At 42.9% G+C, this 24,033-nt stretch overlaps 1 protein-coding gene and 1 pseudogene across 1 annotated transcript in view; one reads left to right on the forward strand and one right to left on the reverse strand.

Moving 5' to 3' along the window:
* LOC132387728 (NACHT, LRR and PYD domains-containing protein 3-like) overlaps nucleotides 1-24,033 on the reverse strand; it is a 331,928-nt gene that overhangs the window by 248,074 nt on the left and 59,821 nt on the right. The window lies entirely within an intron of this gene.
* LOC132387726 (gastrula zinc finger protein XlCGF26.1-like) lies at nucleotides 11,265-23,242 on the forward strand (annotated as a pseudogene).

The raw sequence follows: 24,033 nt of genomic DNA on the forward strand, positions 1-24,033 counted from the left end.
GTCCGGATCACTGTGAAAGACGGACTCTCCCATCCATTCTACAATACCCCCTCTAGCCCGTCCGGATCACATTGAAAGAAGAACAGACTCTCCCATCCATTCTGCAATAGCCCCTCTAGCCCATCCGGATCACTGTGAAAGAAGGACAGACTCTTCCATCCATTCTGCAATACCCTCTCTAGCCCATCCGGATCACAGTGAAAGAAGGACAGACTCTCCCATCCATTCTGCAATACCATCTCTAGCCTGTCCGGATCACTTTGAAAGAAGGACAGGCTCTCCCATCCATTCTGCAATACCCACTCTAGCCTGTCCGGATCACAGTGAAAGATGGACAGACTCTCCCATCCATTCCGCAATACCCCCTCTAGCCCGCCCGGATCACTGTGAAAGAAGGGCAGACTCTCCCATCCATTCGGTATTACCCCTTCTAGCCCGTCCGGATCACTGTGAAGGGACAGACTCTCCCATCCATTCTGCAATACCCCCTCTAGCCTGAGGAAACGTTTAATGAGGATGGAAGCTCTTTTGTGGATCCAGCAGGGAAACGATGCGATAGTGACGGACAGTGAAGTAATTGAACAGACCTCTTTTGAAGCAGCTGTCTCCGCGCAGAAGGCTGAGCTGTTTGCTCTGACTCGTGCCTGTATCCCAGCAACAGACTAAAGTGTGGATGTTTACACAGACTCCCGTTATGCGTTTGGAATGGAACATGACTACAGGGCTATCTGGGAACGTGTGGATTCCTGACTTCCTCTGGCCACCCCATTAGTAATGCCACCTTTGTAAACAACTTACTCACCGCTCTACAGCTACCTCGAGTTTTGTTCTTCTCAGGGGGCTGCCTCTGAGGAGGAGTGAAAACTGTGGTCCCAGGTGGGGTGCCAGAAAGACCCCGACCTAGGTTTTTGGATCACCCAGTGAGACAAGTTTATGTTCTGACACAGTTTTTATCAATATTGGTTGATTATATACATAATTGTACACACCTGGGAAAGGAGGGAATGGTTGGTATCCTGTACCCTGCACACCGGGTACGAGTCCCTTGACAGGTGGATCTTTCACGTGTCTACAAGTTGATTTTATTGAATTGCCTAGAGTACATTGCGATAGATACTGCTTAGTTATTATAGATCTGTTCAGTTGATGGATTGAAGCTATAGCAACTACCATTAATACTGCTGTGACTGTTGTGAAGGTAATATTACGGGAAATAATTCCCAGGTGCAAGCCAGAGATGCTGAGTTCAACAATGGCCCACACTTTATGGTGAAAGCAAACGAAGGAGTATGTAACGAACTAGCTATCAAGCAACAATTCCACTGTGTACACCACCCACGGGCCGCTGGCAGAGTGGAGAGAGCCAATGGCACTCTGAAGAGTAAATTGGCCAGACTAACAGCGGAGACTGGACTCACTTGGTTGAAGGTCCGACCATTAGCCCGATTCCACATGAGAGTTACCCCACAGGGGAAAACAGGGTTGTCACCAGCTGAAATCATTTCTGGATGGCCCACGAGGACACCCTGGGAACAAAGTCTCAGGATTAAAGGCAAGTTGAATAAGAATAAGGAACCTTGGATCTTGATGGATATTGGAACACTGATAAAGAGGAGAGAGATGTATGACATGTATAAGAAACAAGGAGCAAAGAAGGTACTTGAGTAGTATAAAAAGTGGAAAAAAATACTTACGTAAGAAATCAGGAGGGCTGAAAGAAGACATGAGGTAGCGTTGGCATTCAAGGTGATGGATAGTAAAAGCATCCACAGGTATATTAATAGCAAAAGGATAGTTAAGGGATAAAATTGGTCCTCTTGAAGATCAGAGTGGTCGACTATGCATGGAACCAAAAGAAATTGGGGAGATGTTAAATGTTTTTTTTTGTGTCTGAATTTACTAAGAAAAATGGCTTGGAATCAATGGAAATAAGGCAAACAAGTATTGAGGTCATGGAACCTATACAGATAGAAGAGGAGGAGGTGCTTGCTACCTTGAGGCGAGTAGATAAATCTCCAGGACCTGACAGGGTATTCCCTCGGACCCTGAAGGAGACTAATGTTGAAATTGCAGGGACCCTAACAGATATATTTAAATGTCATGTTGTTCTGTTGTTTAAAGCATGCTCTAAAAGTAAACTGGGAAATTATAGGCTGGTAAGTTTGATGTCAGTCATGGGTAAATTATTGGAAGGAGTGCTAAGAGATAGGATCGACAATTATTTACATAGACAGGGACGTATTAGAGAGAGTCAACACGGCTTTGTGCATGGTAGGTCTACTTTAACAAATATATTAGAGGTTTTCGAGGCGGTTACAAGGAAAGTGGATGAAGGGAAGGCAGTGGATGTTGTCTTCATGGACCTCAGTAAGGCCTTTGACAAGGTCCCGCATGGGAGGTTAGTTAGGAAGATTCAGCCACGAGATATACATGGTGAGGTAGTAAATTTGAATGGGAATTGAGAATGGGAGAAGTCAGAGAGTGGTAGTAGAGGATTGCTACTCTGAGTGGAGGCCTGTGACTGATGATGTGCCACAGGGATCAGTGCTGGGTCCATTGTTATTTGTCATCTGTATCAATGATCTGGATAATAATTTGGTAAATTGGATCAGCAAATTTGTTGATGATACAAAGTTTGGAGGTGTAGTGCACAGTGAGGAATGTTTTCAAAGCATGCAGAGGGATCTGAACCAGCTGGAAAAATGGTAGATGGAGTTTAATACAGACAAGTGTGAGGTATTGCACTTCGGAAGGTCAAACCAAGGCAGAACATACAAGATAAATGGTAGGGCACTGAGGAGTGCACTAGAACAGAGGGATCTAGGAATACTGATACAAAATTCCCTAAAAGTGGCATCACATGTAGATAGGGTAGTAAAGAGAACTTTTGGTATATTAGCCTTTATAAATCAAAGTACTGAGTATATGAGTTGGGCTGTAATGGTGAGGTTGTATATTGCATTAGTGAGGGGGAATTTGGAGTATTGTGTGCAGTTTTGGTCACCGAATTACAGGAAGAATATTAATAAGGTCGAAAGAGTGCAGAGAAGGTTTACAAGGATGTTGCTGGGACTTGGGAAACTGAGATACAGAGAAAGGTTGAATAGTTTAGGACTTTATACCCTGCAGCGTAGGGGAATGAGGGGTGATTTGATAAAGGTGTATAAAATTATGATGGATATAGATAGAGTGAATGTAAGCAGGCTTTTTCCACTGAGGCTAGGGGAGAAAAAAACCCAGACGACATGGGTTAAGGATGAAGGGAGAAAAGTTTAAAGGGAATATTGGGGGGGGGGCCTTCTTCACAACTGGGTCTGACTGGTACTGGCATAACTGGTTCTTCTGGGCACATTCTGTCTCACTCCCAACTATTTAAATTTCAGTGAGTTTTGTTCCTAGTAACATTAAGCAGATATGTTTGGTCCTCCTTTTCATTGTTAACGTGCTTCATTATCTTTCATGTTAAAGTTAGACCTGCAGTGAGAGATTTATTGGAAACAAACCACGACTGAAGATGTGGGAACAGCAACAAGTGAACCAGCCCGAGGACTGAGAGCACCGACTGGAGAGAACCCATCTGACTCGGAGATTCCAGTGATTCAGTCAAGAGAAAGTTGGTGAGTCTCATTTACTCAAACACTGGTCCTTGTAATGCCATTGTAATGTCATTAACAATATATAAAATGCATTGTGTCATGATCAATATTAAAATGTGCTTTTCGTGTCAATAACAGACTTGGAAATGTTGAATGTGCTCCCTATCTCCATTCCTCCTGTAATTCACAACCAGCTCCTTTGTTTTTGTCACAATGATGTAGAAGTTGTTTTCTTGACACCACTGTGTCGGGGTGATGACTTCTTCTCTGTTGGCTGCCTCGTTATTATTTGAGATTAGGCCAGTCAGTGTAGTGTCGTCAGCAAATTTAATTAGCAGATTGGAGCTGTGGGTGGCAACAAAAGTCATGGGTGCACAGAAAGTAAATGCCAGGGCCAAAGAGACAACCCTGTGGGGTATGTGTGCTGAGGGTCAGCGAGACAGAGGAGATGGAGCCACTCTTACCACCAGGATCCAGCTACACAAGGCAGGGTGAAGGCCGAGGTCTCTGAGCTTCTTGTCGATACTTCACGCCTTTGTATGGCTACTGCTCTGCCCATGACTGCAAGGAACTGCAGAGAACTTTGGAGAGCAGAGGACATCAGAGAAACAAGCCTCCACTCCATGGACTCTTCCTACACTTCCACTCCCTCGGAAAAGCAGGCCATGGACACAAAGAACCTCATAACCTGGTCATTCTTGCTGCAAACCCGCTCTCCCATCGGGAAAGAGATACAAAAGCCTTAAAGCGAACCACCCGGCTCAAGGACGGCTTCCTGTCTGTGTTTATAAACCAAATGAATGATAAAATGGACTCGGCCTCACAATGTAACTCGACGTGACCCTGCACCATATGTATATCTGCACTGCGCTTTCTCTGCAGCCACAATGCTTTGTTACAGTGATTGTTTTATCATTTTCATTTTTCATTTTTAGAATCGTTCTTATTGGTACATAATCTTCTACAGCTATAAAATGAGACAAAACCTATGGATTAATATGTATACAATTAATAAAGCTGAAAAAACTGATCGTAAAATATAAAAATGGAAAAAAAAAGGAAAAGAAGAACCCCATCTAATTAGGAAAAAACCCCACTAACTACAACAAAAGGGGAAAAACCATTAGGAATCAACAACCCGGAAGGAACCAATATAGCATAATACAAATTAAATGAAAATATTTGGTAAAAGAACCCCATCTTCTTTCAAAATTGAATCGAGGATCAAAAAGTTCTACGTCCATTTTGTTTTCCAAACTAAGTCATAACATCACTTGAGATAAACATTCAGTTAATGTAGGGGAAGAAATATCATTCCATTTTAAGAAAACAACCCTTCTTGTCAGTAGTGTAACAAATGCAATTACATGTTGATCTGAAGATGAAATACTCTGAATATCATGTGGAACTATTCCAAATAGAACAGTCAATCTATTAGGTTGTAAATTAATTTTCAGAGCTTTAGGAATTGCAGAAAATAAAGATTTCCAAAACGATTTTAATGAAAAATATGAACAGAACATATGCGACAAAGTAGCTACTTCAGTTTTAAATCTAACACAGCATTTGTCTATACTAGGAAATATTCTAGATAGTCTCTCCTTTGTTAAATAATAACGGTGAACGACTTTAAATTGAAATAAACAATGGTTGGCACATACAGAAGAAGAATTTATGTTTTTTCGAAACTCGAAGCCAAACTTCATTAACAAAGGTCATATTACGTTTTCTCTCCCAATCTTGTTTAATCTTTAGTGATAGGTTCTTTTTGTGTAACAAAAATAAATTATAAAATCTGCTAATGGAAACTTACACTACGAGATTCAATTTCAAAATGGTTTACAACAAATCAGATTCTTGTAAATATGGAATCTTAGGTAAACATTGTTGTAAAAAATATTTCACCTGAACATATTGCAAAAAATGTGTATGAGCCAGAGAAAATTTGTTAATTAACTCTTCAAAGGTCATCAATAGACCATTACAAAATAAATCTGTAAAAGAATGGATCCCTATATTTTTCCATGGGAGAAAATAGAGTCAGTTGTTGAAGGTTTAAATGAAAAGTTTCGATGAAAAAAACTAGACAACTTAAATTGCTTAAAATTTTAAAAATTTACGGATCTGAACCCAAATCCGTAGGAATTGTTTAATAACCGGGTAAAGATTTAAATTTGGAATTTTAGAGAGCTGTTAAGGTAATGGAGCTCCTAAAATTGAATTTAAATAAAATTGTTTAACAGCTTTTAATTCCAAATCAACCCATAATGATTTTTGGTTCTTATCAAGCCAATACAACCAAAAACATAATTGTCTAATTTTCACCACCCAATAATACAGTCTTAAATTAGGAAGTGCAAGTCCACCATCTTTTTTGGATTTTTCTAAGTGATACTTATTAAATCTTATTGTTCCAAATAAAGGAAGAAATTACAGGACGAACATAACCTATTTAATGTACTATTGAAATATATCAATCGGTGTGGATGGTACGGCAGGCAAGATTTACACTGTAGCTCAGTATGTTATGAGAATAAACAAATTTCCCATTTTAATTACGTGGAAATATTAGACAGACTGAGCTTCTGCTCTGGAACCTCAGAAGGAAACTGAACTGTTGTCATTTCTGTGGAAAGCAAATATATGGAAAAGGCTTCAATCTCACATTACGATCTGCGGTAAATGGAATCAGGTGACTGGTGGTGGGTCTCCCATATCAATATCAGAATCAGGTTTAATAGCACCGGCATATGTCATGAAATTCGTTGTCTCTGCGGCAGCAGTAGAACCTAATTCATAAGAACAGGTTTTCACAATTGTGATTTAAAATAAGAATATAAATATTACATTGTTAAATTATATAAATAGGACAAAAATTAAAAAAATGTAATAAGCTATTTTAATTGTGTGGAACGATTTGACTGACCGGGTTGTTGCTTTGGAAGTAGTGGAGTGAAGCTTAACTGAACTGTACACATTTATGAGAAACTCAGATAAATAGAACAGGCTAAATTCTCACATAAACGGGTCAGACACCCAAAAACATTGGCTGCACTTCAGCAGATAAAAACAGTGGAATGAAACATGCTGAAAATATTGCAGGAAAAAAAATATACTGTCCACCCACAATGAGAGGACGTGACAGATGCGGATCTCACTGACTTGTCTGAACGGGGAAAGATGACGCTACACGTACACGTAGAGCAGTGTCCAGCAGATGCTACAGATCTGCAGAAAAACGTGAACAGGAGACGGGATCACGTGAGGGTGGAGGGTCTCCCACCCCAGACAGTGACCCTAGCTGCCCACCACTCTGTGGAAACAAAAAAAAACTTGCCGCTCACAGCTGCTTCCAACTTAAATGTGTTGGACATTTCAACTCCCAGGAAAATATATCGTCTGTCCACTCTATCTATTCCTCTCGTAATCTTATAAACGGCCATCCAATCTCACCCCAGCTTGCTCCGGTGTGGAGAAAACAATACAAGTTTGTCCAGCCTCTCGTTATAGTTCATGCCGTCTAATCCAGGCAGTGTCCTGGTAAACCTCTTCTGCGCCCTGTCCAAAGCCCCGACATCTTTCCGAGAATGGGGGCGACCAGAACTGTATGAAACACTCCAGATGTGGTCTAACTAGTTTTATAAAACTGTGTTACGAACTGTAACGTTTCAGAAACGAACCAGCAGGAATAGACTTCACACTGGAGTCTGGTTTTGATGTTAAAACCACTCTCCTTATTAGTGTCTACTTATAATATAGTAACTTAATGAAATAAAGGAAAGTTAGCAGTGTTATGTGTAAATATAATTCCCAGACTATCGAGCCTGAGGGAACAAAAAAGTAGGTAAGTTCAGTAACCTAGTAAATGATGGGAGAGAGATATTTGTGATCCAGGGTGAAACGTAGAGAAACGGCCGTTACTTCAAAATAATCGTCTTCGAAGTTCTTATCCGTTGAATCCTTCTACATACGAGTTATCAGCGAAAGTGACCTGTCACAGGACTACCGTCTTCCAGGGGTTACCACACAACATACCCAGGCAAGGGTTAACACAAGATATTTCACAATCCACTCCTATGGATTATACGAAGTGACAGCCACACACATTCGTTGTGGTTCCGTGTACCGATGATCAACCCACTCTTGTGGGCATAGGAGAGTTCCAAGCCTCAGCTGCAACTAACTGAAGCGATCAGCTTTTCCAGTCCCTCTCTCTCTCTCTCTCTCTCTCTCTCTCTCTCTCTCTCTCTCTCTCTCTCTTTAGACTAGCCGACTGCCTGTCTGCAGATCGCTCTCTCTCTCTCTTTCTTATGGTTCAGTCCACAGTCAGCGCTGTCAGCCTGTGACTGACGTCATAGTCCCGCCTCCTCACGCCGGCGCTCTTAAAGAAACAGTCACAGTAACATCCGCAACACAACTTCCCGACTTTTGAACTCAATGCTTCAACTGATAAAGACAACCATGCCATTTGCCTTCTTAACCACCCGGTCAATCTATGCAGTCTCTTTCAGGGAGCGATGAACTTGGAGTCTAAGATCCCTCTGATCATCAACACTGTTCAGGGTTTTGCACTTAACAGTGTACTGTCGCATACATTCGACCTACCGAGCTGCCAAGATGATCATCACTAATCAAATCTCCCTGAGATTTCTCAGGTCCTGTTGAATTTATTGCCAAGTGCACAAGTACGGGAAGGTACAGGGTCAGAGAAACACTGACTTGTGGCAGCATCACAGGCAAGTACATTCAGATAACACTGGGAACACAAGTTATCCGATTCTCTGTCAGTAACAATCTATAAAAAATTGTTTTATGTCATTATCGATATATAAAATACATTGTGTCATGATCAATATTAAAATGTGCATTTTGTGTCAATAACAGACTTGGAAATGTTGAATTTGGTCCCTGTCTCCATTCCTCCTGTGATCCACAACCAGCTCCTTTGTTTTTGTCACAATGAGGGAGAGGTTGTTTTCTTGACACAACTGTGTCGGGGTAATGACTTCTTCTTTGTAGGCTGCCTCGTTATTATTTGGGATTCGGCCGATCAATGAGGTGTTGTCAACATTGATTAATTAGCAGATTGGAACCAGCCACTGCAGCCCCACAGTGCACTATGTACTGATTGCAAAGCTACGAAATTGCATGTGAATAGCCTCCCCTCCCCCAACACTCTTTCTGCGTCACCAGCAGACTGGGGCATCCCATATCTCGCTGCCTCCGTCAGGACATTAAACTGTGAACAACTGTGGCCAGGGACTGATCTCTGGGGTACTCCAAACGCTACCTCCTTCCAGTCTGAAAACGACCCACTCATCCAGCCACACACTACCGGCAGTTTATCGATCTCCAACGAAAAAGCCTAATCACCTACTCCCGATGTTCAATACCATTGCTGACTCTGAGTTTACCACCGTCAAATGCCGGGAGGGACATAATAATCAGAAAGTCTCTAGTCACAGCCGTGTAAATAAAATGTGATCTCAGTAGGTGTGTGGCGCATGCTCAGAATGCGAAGGAGACAGACAAACTGAGCCAAGTCACAGACTGATGAAGGGGAGGAATGATCCATTTTGATACAGAGAGGGAAGCGGCGAGTTTGATGTTATGCCTGATGTCGGAACTGTGGCCAGTTAGAAGATGAAGTTTTGTTACTCCAATTTGTATTGAGCTGTGACAGTGCTTTTATCAGTAGGCACCATGGAGACTGAAATAATTGCAGTTGAAGTGTTGTCCTTCACCCACTGACGTGCTTTATAAACCTTTAACAGTGTACAAAAGTCAAAGGATTTGTGTATGGGAATCACAAACACAACAGCACGTTTGATCCGCTGTATCTGTCAGTTCACCAGAGCTTGAACGCAAAGTACACTGCAGATGCTGTGGGCAAAGCAACAGGTACAAAATGCTGAAGGAACTCAGCAGGCTGGACAGCGTCCGTGGGAACGAACAGTGAACATTTCGGGCCGAGACCGAAGACCGTGACCTACAGCTTCGCACTGGGAAACGGCCGTTCACCTGCTCCGTGTGTGCGAAGAGACTCATTCAGTTAACCCACCTTGTGATGCTCCGGTGAGTTCACAATAAATAGAGGCCACATTTCTGTCCGGAGTGAGCAAAGAGTTTTACTCAATCATCCCAGCTGCTGCAACACCAGCAACTTCACATCAGGGAGGAAGTTCAAATCAGCTCCGTGTTAAATGTTTAACCATCACGGTGACTGAAGGCAGCTGCAGGGTCATGAGGGACTGTTACTGTCAGATCCTGCAGTTCTTGCGGCTGCTCATCGCACCCAGGACTGAACCCTGGTCACTGAGCATTGGAGGAGTCTGTTCTGCTGATGTTAGCCTTAAACTGGGCTGCTGTTTAATATTGTGGATCTGTGAAACATAAATGAATTCTGTATCAAATCCCATGTCGCAGGTACTTACTGTCACTGCCAATCTCACAATGTACACTAGAGAGTCCACTCGGTCTATCTGCTCCATGCCCAGGTTTCTGTTCCATATCAGTATTTTAAAATTTACATCTCACACTCCCTGTTGCAACTTGTCACCGCTCCGTGGGAGAAGAGATTTCCCTTGAATTTCTTAGAATCAGAGAAATCTGCAGCAAATTACAGGCCCTTCGGCCCACAATGTTGTTCTGACCATGTAACCTACTCTAGAAAATTCCTGGAATTACCCTACCACAGAACCCTCTATTTTCATAAGCTCCATGTACCTGTCTAAGATTATCTTAAAAGACTCTATTGTACCCGTCTATACCACCGTCGCTGGCAGTGCAGTCCACACACCCACCATTATCTGTATAAAATATATATCTCTGACATCTGCCTTGAACTACTTCCAAGCACCTTATCTATGCCCCCCACGTGTTCGCCATCTCAGCCCTGGGGAAAAAAGCCTCTGACTTTTCACACGATCAATGCCTCTCATCATCTTATCATCATGAATTTCCTGCATGATTTTCCCCAGGCTAATTAACAGGATGAGCTCCCTGAGTATTTGACCTTCCCCAGGGCTCTGGACTAAGGTGGTTAAACTTTTTCCCTGCTCTTTTCAAATTTTGTGTCATTTCCACTAATTTCAAAGGACTGTGCCTCAAACAGCCGGGTTGTTGCAATGCGCCTCTAAAGCCTGACAGCAGACTAGCGAGTGAATCTTCGATGGAGCAGAGTAAGAGGTCAAAGAGTTGCCAGCCTAAGTCAGGGCTTTGGGGCCCTGGAAAGAGATGGGTTCTGGAGGTTACGAACAGGAGGAGGAAGAGGAACCAGACCAGCGGTATGTGGCTATGAAGGAAACATGAGATACTTTTGGAAACTGGTTAATCGAAAAACAAAATGGTTAATCTCTACAAAACATTGCAGGTAATCAGCAGATCAGGCAGCAAATGTGGAGAGGAATAAATGGGCAGCATTTAAGCCGATCCCCTTGAGCATGTCTGGACTGTGTACTCCTCTGCTTAGTTGCTGCCTGAACTGCAGAGCCTCTTCAGCATTTTGTGTGTAATCATCTTTGTATTTCCAGCAAATGCAGAATCTCTTTTGTTTCAGATCTGTTTCAGAACACGAAATGCCTGTTGATATTGAGTGTATCGTTTATGGGAGCCGCTTTCTGCGTTAAGAAAGCTGCTGAGTTTTCTACACAGAAAAAAAACTGAGATATGGACGTGGAACCGGTCCCTGCAGAATCTTTTAATGGCATCATACTTACCCATAAATCACCGCGTTTAAAATGTCGCTGTCGTTTGAAGCACCGATCAAATGCGCAGGCGTCAGGATCGCAGCCGTCTCCGATAAATACGCATGCGCGCAGTATACAAAATGTCGGGAGGATCGGAAAGGTAAGGGTTTTTCTGACTCTAATTGGGTGACAATTGCTGTGAGAACCGGAGGCTGTCGCCCGCAAACTCAGCACAGGCCAGATTTTTTCTTCTCTCTCAGTCCCACGATCCGTACACGGGCCCCGGGGAGCTTCCGGCTAATCAGGGAACGGGAGCAGATAGATCTCACAGACGGAGCTGAGCTCCAGCTATCTGAATGCAAGGATTAGGAACTCGGAAAAAGAGAACAAAATCTTTCTATCAGCTGTTGAGAAAATCAATTTTGTTCTATCTCCAACCGCAGCAAGTGAAAATCTGCAGAAGCTGGAACTCTTTTAATGCTGGAACAGCATTAGTACTCTTTTCCATAGATTCAGCCCGGCCTGCTGAGTTCCTCCAGCATTTTGTGTGTGTTGCTTGTTCTACCTCCTCTTGTTCTGGACTTTTCTACACGTGAGGACATGTTTTGACCCGTTCTGTCTTGGTACATAATGATATCAAACACCTTTGTCCTGGGCAACAAGTAGCCTTCAAATCACAAATATGCCAGACTCTAGTGAGTCAAACTGCTGCCCTTCCCTTCATATTCATTGGCATTGCCATAACCGAGTTCATCACCGTCCGTCACTTGAGGGAGGGTTCAGTGGAAATATTTATGTAAAATACAGAAACTGGTTGTACCTGTTTGCATTTTGGTGATGCAAAATTTGCTGGAGAATTTGCAAGTGGGAAGAAGGGGAGTGGTATTTGGAAGTCTGACTTTTTAAAGCATCATTTAGTAAGAAAACTGCACACAGTGACATACAAAAGTCTGGGCACCCCTGCTCAAAATTCCTGTTCCTGAGAACAGCTAAGCGAGTAAAACAATGACCTGATTTCCAAAAGGCATGAAGTTAAAGATGACACATTGTTTAATATTTTAAGCAAGATTACTCTTTTGCATCCATCATTTACAGTTTCAAAATAATAAAAAAGGAAAAGGGCCTGAGTTTGGACACCCTCCATAGTCAGTGCTTAGTAACAACCCCGTTGGCAAGTATCACAGCTTCTAAATACTTTCTGTCGCCAGCCAAGAGTCTTTCAATTCTTATTTGGGGATTTTTGCCCATTCTTCCTTGCAAAAGGCTTCTAGTTCTGTGAGATTCTTGGGCCGTCTTGCCTGCACTGCTCTTTTGAGATCTATCCACAGATTTTCGATGATGTTTAGGTCAGGGGACTGTGAGGGCCATGGCAAAACCTTCAGCTTGTGCCTCCTGAGGTAGTCCATTGTGGATTTTGAGGTGTGTTTAGGATCATTATCCTGCTGTAGAAGCCATCCTCTTTTCATCTTCAGCTTTTTTACAGACGGTGTGATGTTTGCTTCCAGAATTTGCTGGTATTTAATTGGATTCAATTTCCCTATACCAGTGAAATATTCCCATGCAACTGGTTGTAACACAAGCCCAAAGCATGATCAATCCACCCCTTGCTTAACAGTTGAAGAGGTGTTCTGTTCATTCTGCACCCTTTTTTTCTCCAAACATACCATTGCTCATCGTGGCCAATAAGTTATTTTGTAACTTCATCAGTCCACAGGATTTGTTTCCAAAATGCATAAGGCTTGTTTAGATGTCCCTTTGCAAACTTCTGATGCTGAGTTTTGTGGTGAGGATGCAGGAAATTTTTCTTCGGATGACTCTTCCATGAAGGTCATATTTGTGCAGGTATTGCTGCACAGTAGAACAGTGCACCACCACTTCAGAGTCTGCTAAATATTCCTGAAGGTCTTTTGCAGTCAAACGGGAGTTTTGATTTTCCTTTCTAGCAATCCTACGAGCAGTTTTCTCGGAAGGACTTCTTGGTCTTCTCGACCTCAAAATGACCTCCACCATTCCTGTTACCTGACATTTCTTAAGTACATTACGAACTAAGGAAATGGCTAGCTGTAAACTCTTTGCTGTCTTCTCTTGCTTTGTTGGCATTAATTATTTTAATTTTCAGAGTGCTATGCAGGGACTTAGCGGAGCACATGGCTGCTGATTGTTGGGCCAAGGTTTGTGGAGTCGGTATTTATAAGGCTTTGAAATTTGTAACACCTGGCTTTTCCACAATAACAGGCGGGACACTTTAGAAACTGTTGTAGGAGGAATTATCTGGCAGAGCTAAGTCAAAGGTGTGATAGGGGATTCGATAGTTAGGGGAACATAACTAGAAGAGGATTAACTTCCTAGTGGTAAGGCTTGCAAGTGCTAGTGGGGAGTTAAACTAAAGTTGCAGGCAGGGAGGGAGCCAGAATGACAGAACAGATAATGGAGGGGGTTAATTGAATTGAATTGGCTTTATTACTTATATCCTTCATATACACGAAGAGAAGAAACATTTACATTATGTCTCTGACTAAATGTGCAATGTGCAATTTATAGTCATAATAAATAGTGTGTACAACAGGCAGTCAACATAACATAGAGATACAGGATGAATCAGGATGAATTAGTCAGTCTGATGGCTTAGTGGAAGAAGCTGTCCCAGAGCTTGCTGGTCCTGGCTTTGGGATGTCTGCACCACTCTCTGCAGAGTCCTGTGATTGAGGGAAGTACAGTCCCCATACCAGGCAGTGACACAGCCAGTTACAATACTCTCAATTGTAACCCTGTTGAAAGTTCTTAGGATTTAGGTCCCTATTTCAAACTTTTCAATGCTCTGAAGTGAAAGAGCACTGTTGTGTGTTTGTCACCAAACAACCAGTGTGTATGGAACATATATTATGATATTGTAGCCGTTACTGGAACTTGGCTCCAGCCAACAGTCTGAGGAATTTAGAGCGACAATTTTTTCTCTGGTGATCGCAGACTATGCCAAGAAACAAAGCTTGATATATTAAGTGATTTTAATTTTCCATATATTGACTGAGACTCCTATACTGTAAAAGGGTTAGTTGGGGTAGAGTTTGTCAAATGTGCCCTTAATCGGGATGTAGAATTCCCAATGTAGAAGTGTGCAATAGGCTGTTAGGAAATGATCTAGGGCTGGTGACACAGAATAGTGTTCATAATTCCATGAGATTCCAAGTAAATATGGAAAAAGAGAGGTCTGCACCACAGGTTGAGATTCTAAATTGGAGAGAGGTCAATTTTGATGGTGTCAGAAAGGATCTGACAAGTGTGGATTGGGACAGGCTGTTTTCTGGCAAATGTGTACTTGGTGAGTGGGAGTTCTTCAGAACTGAAATTTTGCAGGTGTAGAGTTTGTACGTGCCTGCAAAACTAAAAGTTGAAAGGTAACTGGTGCAGGGAACCTTGGTTTTCAAGAGATATTGAGGCCCCGGATATTTTGTTCCTCTAAATACCTCAGACAGTTGGGTGCTACCAAGACTCATTAATGACTGCAATATCGTAATTCCACACCGTGAGCTCATCCGACAATTTTTTCAGTTGTCTTCTCTTGGTTTTTAAAAGCTTCCCAATAGTTTCTGCTCTTTTGTTTGCCCTCACTTTGTCTTTTATGTTGGCTTTAGCTTCTCATTTCAGCCACAGTTGTGTCCTCCTGCCTTTCCAATGCTTCCACTTCTTTGGGATGTGTCTATCACTCACCTTCCGAGTTTCTGCCAGAAACTCCAGCCATTGCTGCTCCGTCATCACTCCTACCAGATTCCCCTTCCAGACAAGTTTGGCCAGCTTCTCTGTCACAGAAACATGGAGAAGGTCAGAACAGAAACATGCCCACTCTGGACGATCAGAATGGTAATCTATACGGGAGTCAAAATGGATGGGGTTGGTTTTAAATATTAGTTTTGCATCCGTATTTACTCAGGAGATGGACACAGAGTCGATAGAGGTGAGGCAAAGCAGCATCAACTTCAGAGACCATTGACAGATTACAGAGGTGGAGGTTTTTGCTGTCTCAAGGCAAATTAGTGAGGATAAATTCCCAGGGCTTGAAATGTTGATCCCTAGCACCCTGTGGAAGTCAAGTGCAGAAATTGTCGGGGTCCAAGCACAGATATTTAAATCATCCTTTATGACAGGTGAGATACTGGAGGATTTGAGGACAGACAATGTTGTTCCACTGTTCAAGAAAAGCTCTAAAATTAAGCTAGGAAGTGATATGTTGGTGAATTTCACAGCAGTGGTGAGAAAGTCATTGGGACAAATGTGCAGGAACCGGATATATAAGTATTTGGATGGATGTGGACTGATTAAGGATAGACAGCATGGCTTTGTGCATGATAGGTCATGTCTAACCAATCTCATGGAGCTACTCGAGGAAGTTATCAGGAAAGTGGATGAAGACAAGGCAGTGGATGTTGTCTACATGGACTTTAGCAAGGCACTTTGACAAAGTCTCATATGGGAGGTTGCTCAAGAAGGTTCAGTCACTCAGCATTCAAGATGAGACAGTAAATTGAATGAGACACTGTCTTTGGGAGAAGCCAGAGTGTGGTAGCAGATGGTTGCCTCTCTGACTGGAGGCCTGTGACTAGTGGTTGCAAAAGGGATCAGTGCTAGATCTGTTGTTGTTTGTCATCTATATCAGTAATCTGGGTGATAGTGTGGTTAACTGGATCAGCAAATTTGTGGATGACAACAAGACCAGTGGTGTAGTGGACAGTGAGGAGGACTATCAGAGCTTTCTGTGTGATCTGGACCAGCTGGGAAAATGGTTTGAGAAATGGAAAAAGGAATTTAATGCAGACCAGTGTGAGTTGTTGCACTTTGGTCTGACCTACCAAGGGAGGTCTTTCACAGTGACTGGTCAGGCACGGGGGAGTGTTGTAGAAGAAAGGGACCTCTTGAAGAAGAAAGTCCTTAATTCACTGAAAGTGGTATCACAGTTAGATAGAGACGGAAGGGAAGATTTTAGCCCAATGGCCTTCATGAACAAAAATACTGACAACAAAAGATGGATGTTATGTTGACTTGTAGAAGACAATGCTGAGGCCTAATTTGGAGTACTGAGTGCAGTTTTGGTCACAACCTACAGGAAAGATGTAAGGACTTTGAAAGAGTTCAGAGAAAATTCACAAGGATGTTGCCAGGTTTGGAGGACTTGGGTTTTAAGGAAAGATTGAACAGGTCAGGACTTTGTTCCACGGAATGTAGCAGATTAAGGAGAGATTTGATTGTGATAGAGGGGCATAGATAGTGTAAATGCAAGCTGGCTTTTACCACTGAGATGGGGTGGGATTACAACCAGAGGCCCTGGGTTAAGGATGAAAGGTGAAATATTAAGGGTAACATGAGGGGAAACTTCTTCATACAGACAGTCATCCGGGTGTGGAATGAGCAGACAGCGCAAGTGGTGCATGCAAGCTCAATTTCAACATTTCAGAGGTTCATGTAGGTACCTGGATGGTAGGGGTATGGGAGAGGGCAGTTTAAATAGTTCAGCACAGACTAGATGGCCCAAAGGGCCTGTTTCTGTGTTGTAATTTTCTACAAGAATGTGAAATATTACAAAAATTCACTGTCTTTTTAACAGCTGTGCAGACCAACCATTCACATCAACAGGATTTTTTTATATGGCATTAAAACTGTGGAAATTAAAGTTAATAATACATAAAAGAAAATCCCAGATGCACATCAAGAAAGACTAATTGCGTGAGACTGTTTCAGTTACTGTGGGGCCAGGCACCCATGCAGCTCAGCAGGAACAGGGAATAATACCAATGGAGAGAGTCCAACTCAGCTAAGGTACAAATTGGAGATGGCAGAAATGTCCCATGCTTATAGAAACAGGAAGAGCATCAGGGAATTGATGGTCATTCCAGATACCAGCACTGTGCCCAGTCAAGAGATGATTTATCTGTCCAACTTGGGTTTAACCTCACTGTATCAGTGTGATTCCAGATCAAACCTTGGCAACTCAAGTAATCACATCTGAAATGTTGTCCTAAACCCATTGATGGATTTTGTAAATCTTTTACAGGTTAAAAATGAGAAGGAATTTGTCTCCAGAAAGCGCAAACATGGCACAACAGTTTTGTTGTCTCTGTCCAGATATTTAAGAAGTGGAGCGAGGGATTCAATCGACAATCCTTCCTGCTCAGACTGTGGGGAGGAAATCACTCGGTCATTTGACCAACTGGCACGCCCGTCATTTTACACAGGAGAAAGGCCGTTCACCTGCTCAGACAATGGGAATGGATTCACTCAGTCATCTCAACTGAAGGTACATCAACAAGTTCACATTGGGCAAGGCCAATACCTGTTCTGTGTGTGAGAAAGGATTCAGTTGTCTTACCACCTGTGGACACACCAGTCAGTTCACACTGGGCAAAAGCTGGTGATCTGCTGAATACCTGGGAAAGAATTCACTCAGTCATCTGACCTAATGGCACACCAGCGTGTTCACACTGGGGTGAGGCCGTTCACCTGCTCAGAATGTGGGAAGGGATTCACTCAGTCATCCCACCTACACAGTCACCAGTGAGTTCACACTGGGGAGAAGCCATTCACATGCTCAGTCTGTGGGAAGGGATTCACTCAGTCATCCACCCTACAGAGTCATCAGCGAGTTCACACTGGAGAGAGGCCATTCACCTGCTTAGAGTGTGGGAAGGGATTCACTCGGTCATCCCAACTACTGGCACACAAGCAAGTTCACACTGGGGAGTGGCCTTTCACCTGCTCAGAATGTGGGAAGGGATTCACTAAGTCATCCAGCTTACTGGTACATCAGCGAGTTCACACAGGGGAGAAGCCATTCAGCTGCTCAGTCTGTGGAAAGAGATTCATTCAGTCATCTTACCTGCAGAGTCATCAGCGAGTTCACACTGGGGAGAAGCCGTTCAGCTGCTCAGTGTGTGGGAAGAGATTCACTCAGTCATCCCACCTACAGAGTCATCAGCGAGTTCACACCGGGGAGAGGCCGTTCACCTGCTCAGACTGTGGTAAGAGATTCACTCAGTCTTCCACCCTACAGAGTCATCAACGAGTTCACACTGGGGAGAGACCGTTCACTTGCTCAGAATGTGGGAAGAGAGTCACTGATTCATCTGCCCTACAGAGACATCAGTGAGTTCACACTGGGGAGAAGCCATTCACCTGCTCAGAATGTGGGAAGAGATTCACTGATTCATCCACCCTACAGAAGCATCAGCGAGTTCATACTGGGGAGAAGCCGTTCACCTGCTCAGAATGTGGGAAGAGATTCACTCAATTATCCAATCTACAGCGACATCATCGAGTTCACACTGGGGAGAAGCCGTTCACCTGCTCAGTCTGTGGGAAGAGATTCACTGATCCATCCACCCTACTGAGTCATCAGCGAGTTCACACTGGGGAGAAGCCATTCACCTGCTCAGAATGTGGGAAGAGATTCACTCGGTCATCCTACCTACAGAGTCATCAACAAGTTCACTCTGGAGAGAAGCCGTTCACCTGCACAGAATGTGGGAAGAAATTCACTTGGTCATCCACCCTACAGAGTCACCAGCGATTTCACACTGGGGAGAAGCCGTTCATCTGCTCAGACTGTGGGAAGGGATTCACTGACTCTTCCACCCTACAGAGACATCAGCGAGTTCACACTGGGGAGAAGCCATTCACCTGCTCAGAATGTGGGAAGGGATTCACTCAGTCATCCCACCTACTGGAACACAAGTCAGTTCACACTGGGGAGAAGCCGTTCACCTGCGCAGAATGTGGGAAGAGATTCGCTCACTCATCCAACCTACATAGTCATCAGCGAGTTCACACTGGGGAGAAGCCGTTCACTTGCTCAGATTGTGGGAAGGCATTCTCTCAGTCATCCCTCCTACTGGCGCACCAGTCAGTTCACACTGGGGAGAGGCTGTTCACCTGCTCAGACTGTGGGAAGGGATTCACTCAGTCATCCAACCTACAGAGACATCAGCAAGTTCACACTGGGGAGAAGCTGTTCACCTGCTCAATCTGTGGGAAAGGATTCACTCAGTCATCCCGACTACTGGAACACCAGTCAGTTCATAGTGGGGAGTGGCCATTGTTATGAATCCCTAGGTTTTGTTTGATATGGACTGTCATTTTAAGAGAGATTAAGAAGGTGAATCAGTCTGATTTGCAGCTTGTTTTGTTTTAACCGAGGACACAGACACTCAGAGTCAGATGGAGATGGATGAAAAATGGAAGGATTGAAACCAGGGAACTAGTGGCGAAAGGTCACTGTTTAGAACTTTTCTGTGCCCACAAGGGTGGGTTAATTATCTATTCACCGTACATCAAATGTGTGGTTGTTTGATCCATAGGAGTGTATCTGATTTGAGGTATCCTGTGAAGTCCACTTATGTGTTAACCCTTGCCTGGGTGTGACGTGGTCATTCATTTGAAGATGATACCCCTCATGACAAGTCACTTTCGGTGATAATTCGTATGTAGATTTGTAAAGATGACAGATAAAATCTACAGCAACTGTTCTCTCATTTTAACACTGTGGAACCTGTAGAACAGACAGACGTACTTTATTGATCCTGAGGGAAATTGAGCCTCATTACAGCTGCACCAACCAAGAATAGTGTAGAAATATAGCAATATAAAACCATAAATAATTAAATAATAATAAGTTACTCTTTGCAAGTGGAAATAAGTCCAGTACCAGCTTATTGGCTCAAGGTGTCTGACACTCTGAGGGAAGATTAGAAAAGTTTGATGGCCACAGGCAGGAATGACTTCCTGTGACGCTCAGTGTTACATCTCGGTGGAATGAGTCTCCGGCTGAATGTACTCCTGTGCCTAAACAGTACATAATGGAGCGGATGGGAGTCATTGTCCAAGATGGCATGCAAATTGGACAGCATTCTCTTTTCAGACACCGCCAGAGAGTGCAGTTCCACCCCCAGAACATCACTGGCATTATGAATGAGTTTGTTGATTCTGTTGGTGTCTGCTACCCTCAACCTTCTTCCCCAGCACACAACAGCAAACATGATAGCACTGGTCACCACAGACTCGTAGAACATTCACAGCATCGTCCGGCAGATGTCAAAGGATCTCAGTCTCCTCAGGAAATAGAGATGGCTCTCACCCTTCTTGTAAACAGCCTGAGTGTTCTTTGAGCAGTCCAGTTTATTGTCAATTCGTATCCCCAGGTATTTGTAATCTACCACCATGTCCACAGTGACCCCTTGGATGGAAACAGGGGTCACCGGTGCCTTAGCCCTCCTCAGGTCCACCACCAGCTCCTTAGTCGTTTTCAAATTAAGCTGCAGATGATTCTGCTCGTACCATGTGACAAAGATTTCCACCATTGCTCTGTACTCAGCCTCATCTCCCTTGCTGTTTGACATAACTGCCTTCTCTCGACATTTACCCTGAATTACAAATATCTCTCTCATCACCTATTTTGTGGATGAACTGAACTTTCATACTCTACAATCTGAAGACTCCAAGCCTTGTTTCCCCCGAGCTCAATAGTTTGGGAGTTATATTTACACACATACATACACATAACACTGTTAATTTTTGTTTAACTTGCTTAAGTTACTATATTATAAGTGGATACTAATAAGCATTGTGGTTTTCACATCAAAAACGGACTCGAGTAGTAGTCTGTTGCTGCTGGTTCGTTTCTGAAGCGTAATGGTTCGTAACAAAATGGGGCCTGCATCTGGGATATGATCAAATTTGAGGATTGATTAATTATCAATTTCATTTGGGAAATCTCTTTTGATTTATTTGTGTGTGGAAAATTTGCAGCAATGGATGTTGATAGATCTCAGGAAGTGCCAACCTCTGAGGCATTAGAGGACACCAGAAGGGTTGAGTTGTTTAGTATTGCTGAAAGTTTAAAACTTGCTAAGGAGAAATTGACAATGAGGAGGGCACAGATGCAGAGGATAATAGCTGAACTTTATGTTTCTGAGAGTGTGTTTAAAGTGGAGGAGTTGGAGGTGTTTCCTGAAAGTAAACCTCATGAGCTTGAGCTCCAGTACAAGTGAGAAAAATTAAAGATGGAGACTGCAGAAAGGCAGAGGCAGTTTGAGGCTAGAGAGGCAGAAAAACAGAGAGAAGAGGCAGAAAAACAGACAGAAAATTGTCTCATAAAGTGTAATAAAGGGAAAGGCTTAGCATGCCTATTCTGCTTTGACAGTTGATGAAGCAGCTGATTATTTGTACTGCACCAATCATCGCCACTGGGCTATAAACGTGCAGGAGCAGTGTGTGGTTCAGTGCTTTGCTCAAAGCCACTCACGCTGCCTTGGCTGAGGCTCGAAAACATGACTTTCAGATCGCTAGTTCAACACCCTAACCAGCTGGCCACCCACCACACATTATGACCTAGTGAAGCAGGCTGTGCTCAAAGCTTATGAGTTGGTCCCAGAAGCATACAGGCAAAAGTTTAGAAATTTGAAGAAACCTGTGAACCAGACTTATATGGAATTTGCTTATGAGAAATTTGTGTGTATTGCCCGCTGGTGCACATATAAAAATGTAAATGATGATTTTAACAGATTAAACGAGTTGGTTTTAACTGAAGAATTCAAAAAGTGTGTCCCTGATGACATAAAGACGTATTTAGATGGAAATGATGCTGCCACTATGCAGGAGTCTGCTAGATTAGCAGATCAATTTGCTTTAACTCATAAGGCTATGGTTACCCTGAATAAGAGTTTCGAAAAGAGTAGCAGGGATAACCAGGGTAAACCAGAAATTAATGCTGGGATTTGTCACAGTTGTCAAGTTTTGGCTAAACCTCATCAGGTCACCCCAGTGGCCCCACTGTGGTCTATACCTGCATTCTGTGAACCCTTTTCTAAAGTTATAGAGAATTATGTTGGCCCATTGCCAAAGACTAAAGCTGGCCATCAGTATCTGCTAACTATTATGTGTACTGCGTCCAGATTCCCAGAGGCAATACCTCTCAGAAATATTAAAGCTAAAAATGTGTTGAAGGCTCTTACTGAGTTTTTTTTTACTTTATTCGATTTGCCTCAAGAAATCCAGTCTGATCAAGGAAGTAATTTTACATCTGGGTTATTCCAGCAGGTAGTTTCTGAACTGGGAGCAAAACAAATTACATCATTTACATACCATCCGGAATCACAAGGGGCTTTAGAAAGATTTCACTCTACCCACAAAACAATGATTAAGACATACTGTGTTGAAAATGGAAACGACTAGGATGAAGGAATACATTTGCTTTTGTTCGCAGTAAGAGAGTCGGTTCAGGAATCATTAGGCTTCACTCCATTTGAACTCGTATTTGGACGCAAAGTGAGGGGACCTTTGACCTTGTTAAAGGGACAGTGGATTGATGGGGATGTACATGTTAACTTGTTAGACTATGTTTTAAATTTCAAAAATAAACTACACCAATTCTGTGGTCTAGCGAGACAAAACTTAAAGATTTCTCAAAACAAAATGAAGTGTTGGTTTGATAAGCAGGGTTGTGAAAGAAAATACCAGGTGGGGGATAAGGTGCTTGCCTTATGTTGACGAATCCACTTCAAGTGAAATTCAATAGACCGTTTGAAATAGTCTCTCAATTTAACGATGTGAATTATGTTATTACAACACACAGCCTACGTAAACTAACACACCTGGCACACATAAATATGATAAAGCCTTGTTTTGACAATCAGGCACCATCTGTGAGTGTTGTTGTCAAAGTATATGAATCTGGCAACCCTGAGCTTGAAACAATTGACTCGTCTGAGACTTTTCACAAGCCAAACGTGGTCCCAGTTAGGCTAATGAACTCCGTTGTTCCAGAAAATATTGATAACAAGTTGGCTCATCTGCAGCCAAAGCAACAACAACAGCTGAAGGAATTAATTCTGAAGTTTAAAGATTTCTTTCCCGATGTTCGCAAGCAAACCACGGTCTCATTACATGATGCAGATATTGGTCAAGCCAAACCGATTAAACAACACCCATATCACATGAACGTAGAGAATGTAAATTGGCTGAGCAATTGTTGTAAGCGTGGAAACAGATTCAGTAGGTCTCAGGGGCACAGAGTATGGGAAGGTAAATGAAGTAACAAAAACAGATGCCTATCCTATCGCTAGGATAGATGATTGCATCGATAAAGTTGGAATAGCTAATTTCTTACAAAGATTGATCTGTTGACAGGGTATTGATGTGTTCCATTGACGGACAGACATAGAGAAATTTCTGCCTTTGTGACACCATCTAGGTTGTATGAATACAATGTTTTGCCTTTTGGAAAGAAAAATGCTCCAGGAACATCCCAGAGAATGATTAATTTTGAAATTCGAGGGTTAGAACACACAGATACCTATATTGATGACTTAGTCACAGGGAGTGACACTTGGGAAGAGCATATCTCTGATTGGTAAGAAGGCTCTTAGAAGGTTTCTGGGAATGGATGGATATTATCGTAAGTTCTGTAAGAACTTTGCTGCTCTCGCTCTTCCTCTGACTAATCTCCTGAAGATGGGTGAAAAGGTTGTTTGGACTGAACCTTGTCAGGAGGCATTTGATCGATTGAAAGATATTATTTGAGATTAGGCCAATCAATGTAGTATTCTCAGCAAATTTAATTAGCAGATTGGAGCTGTGGGTGGCAACACAAGTCATGGGTGCACAGAGAGTAAAGGAGAGGGCCAAAGAGACAACCCTGTGGGGTATGTGTGCTGAGGGTCAGAGAGACAGAGGAGATGGAACCCACTCTTACCACCTGCTGTTGATCT

This window comes from Hypanus sabinus, unplaced genomic scaffold (genome assembly GCF_030144855.1).
Source record: "Hypanus sabinus isolate sHypSab1 unplaced genomic scaffold, sHypSab1.hap1 scaffold_214, whole genome shotgun sequence".
In the NCBI taxonomy this organism is placed as follows: Eukaryota; Metazoa; Chordata; class Chondrichthyes; order Myliobatiformes; family Dasyatidae; genus Hypanus; species Hypanus sabinus.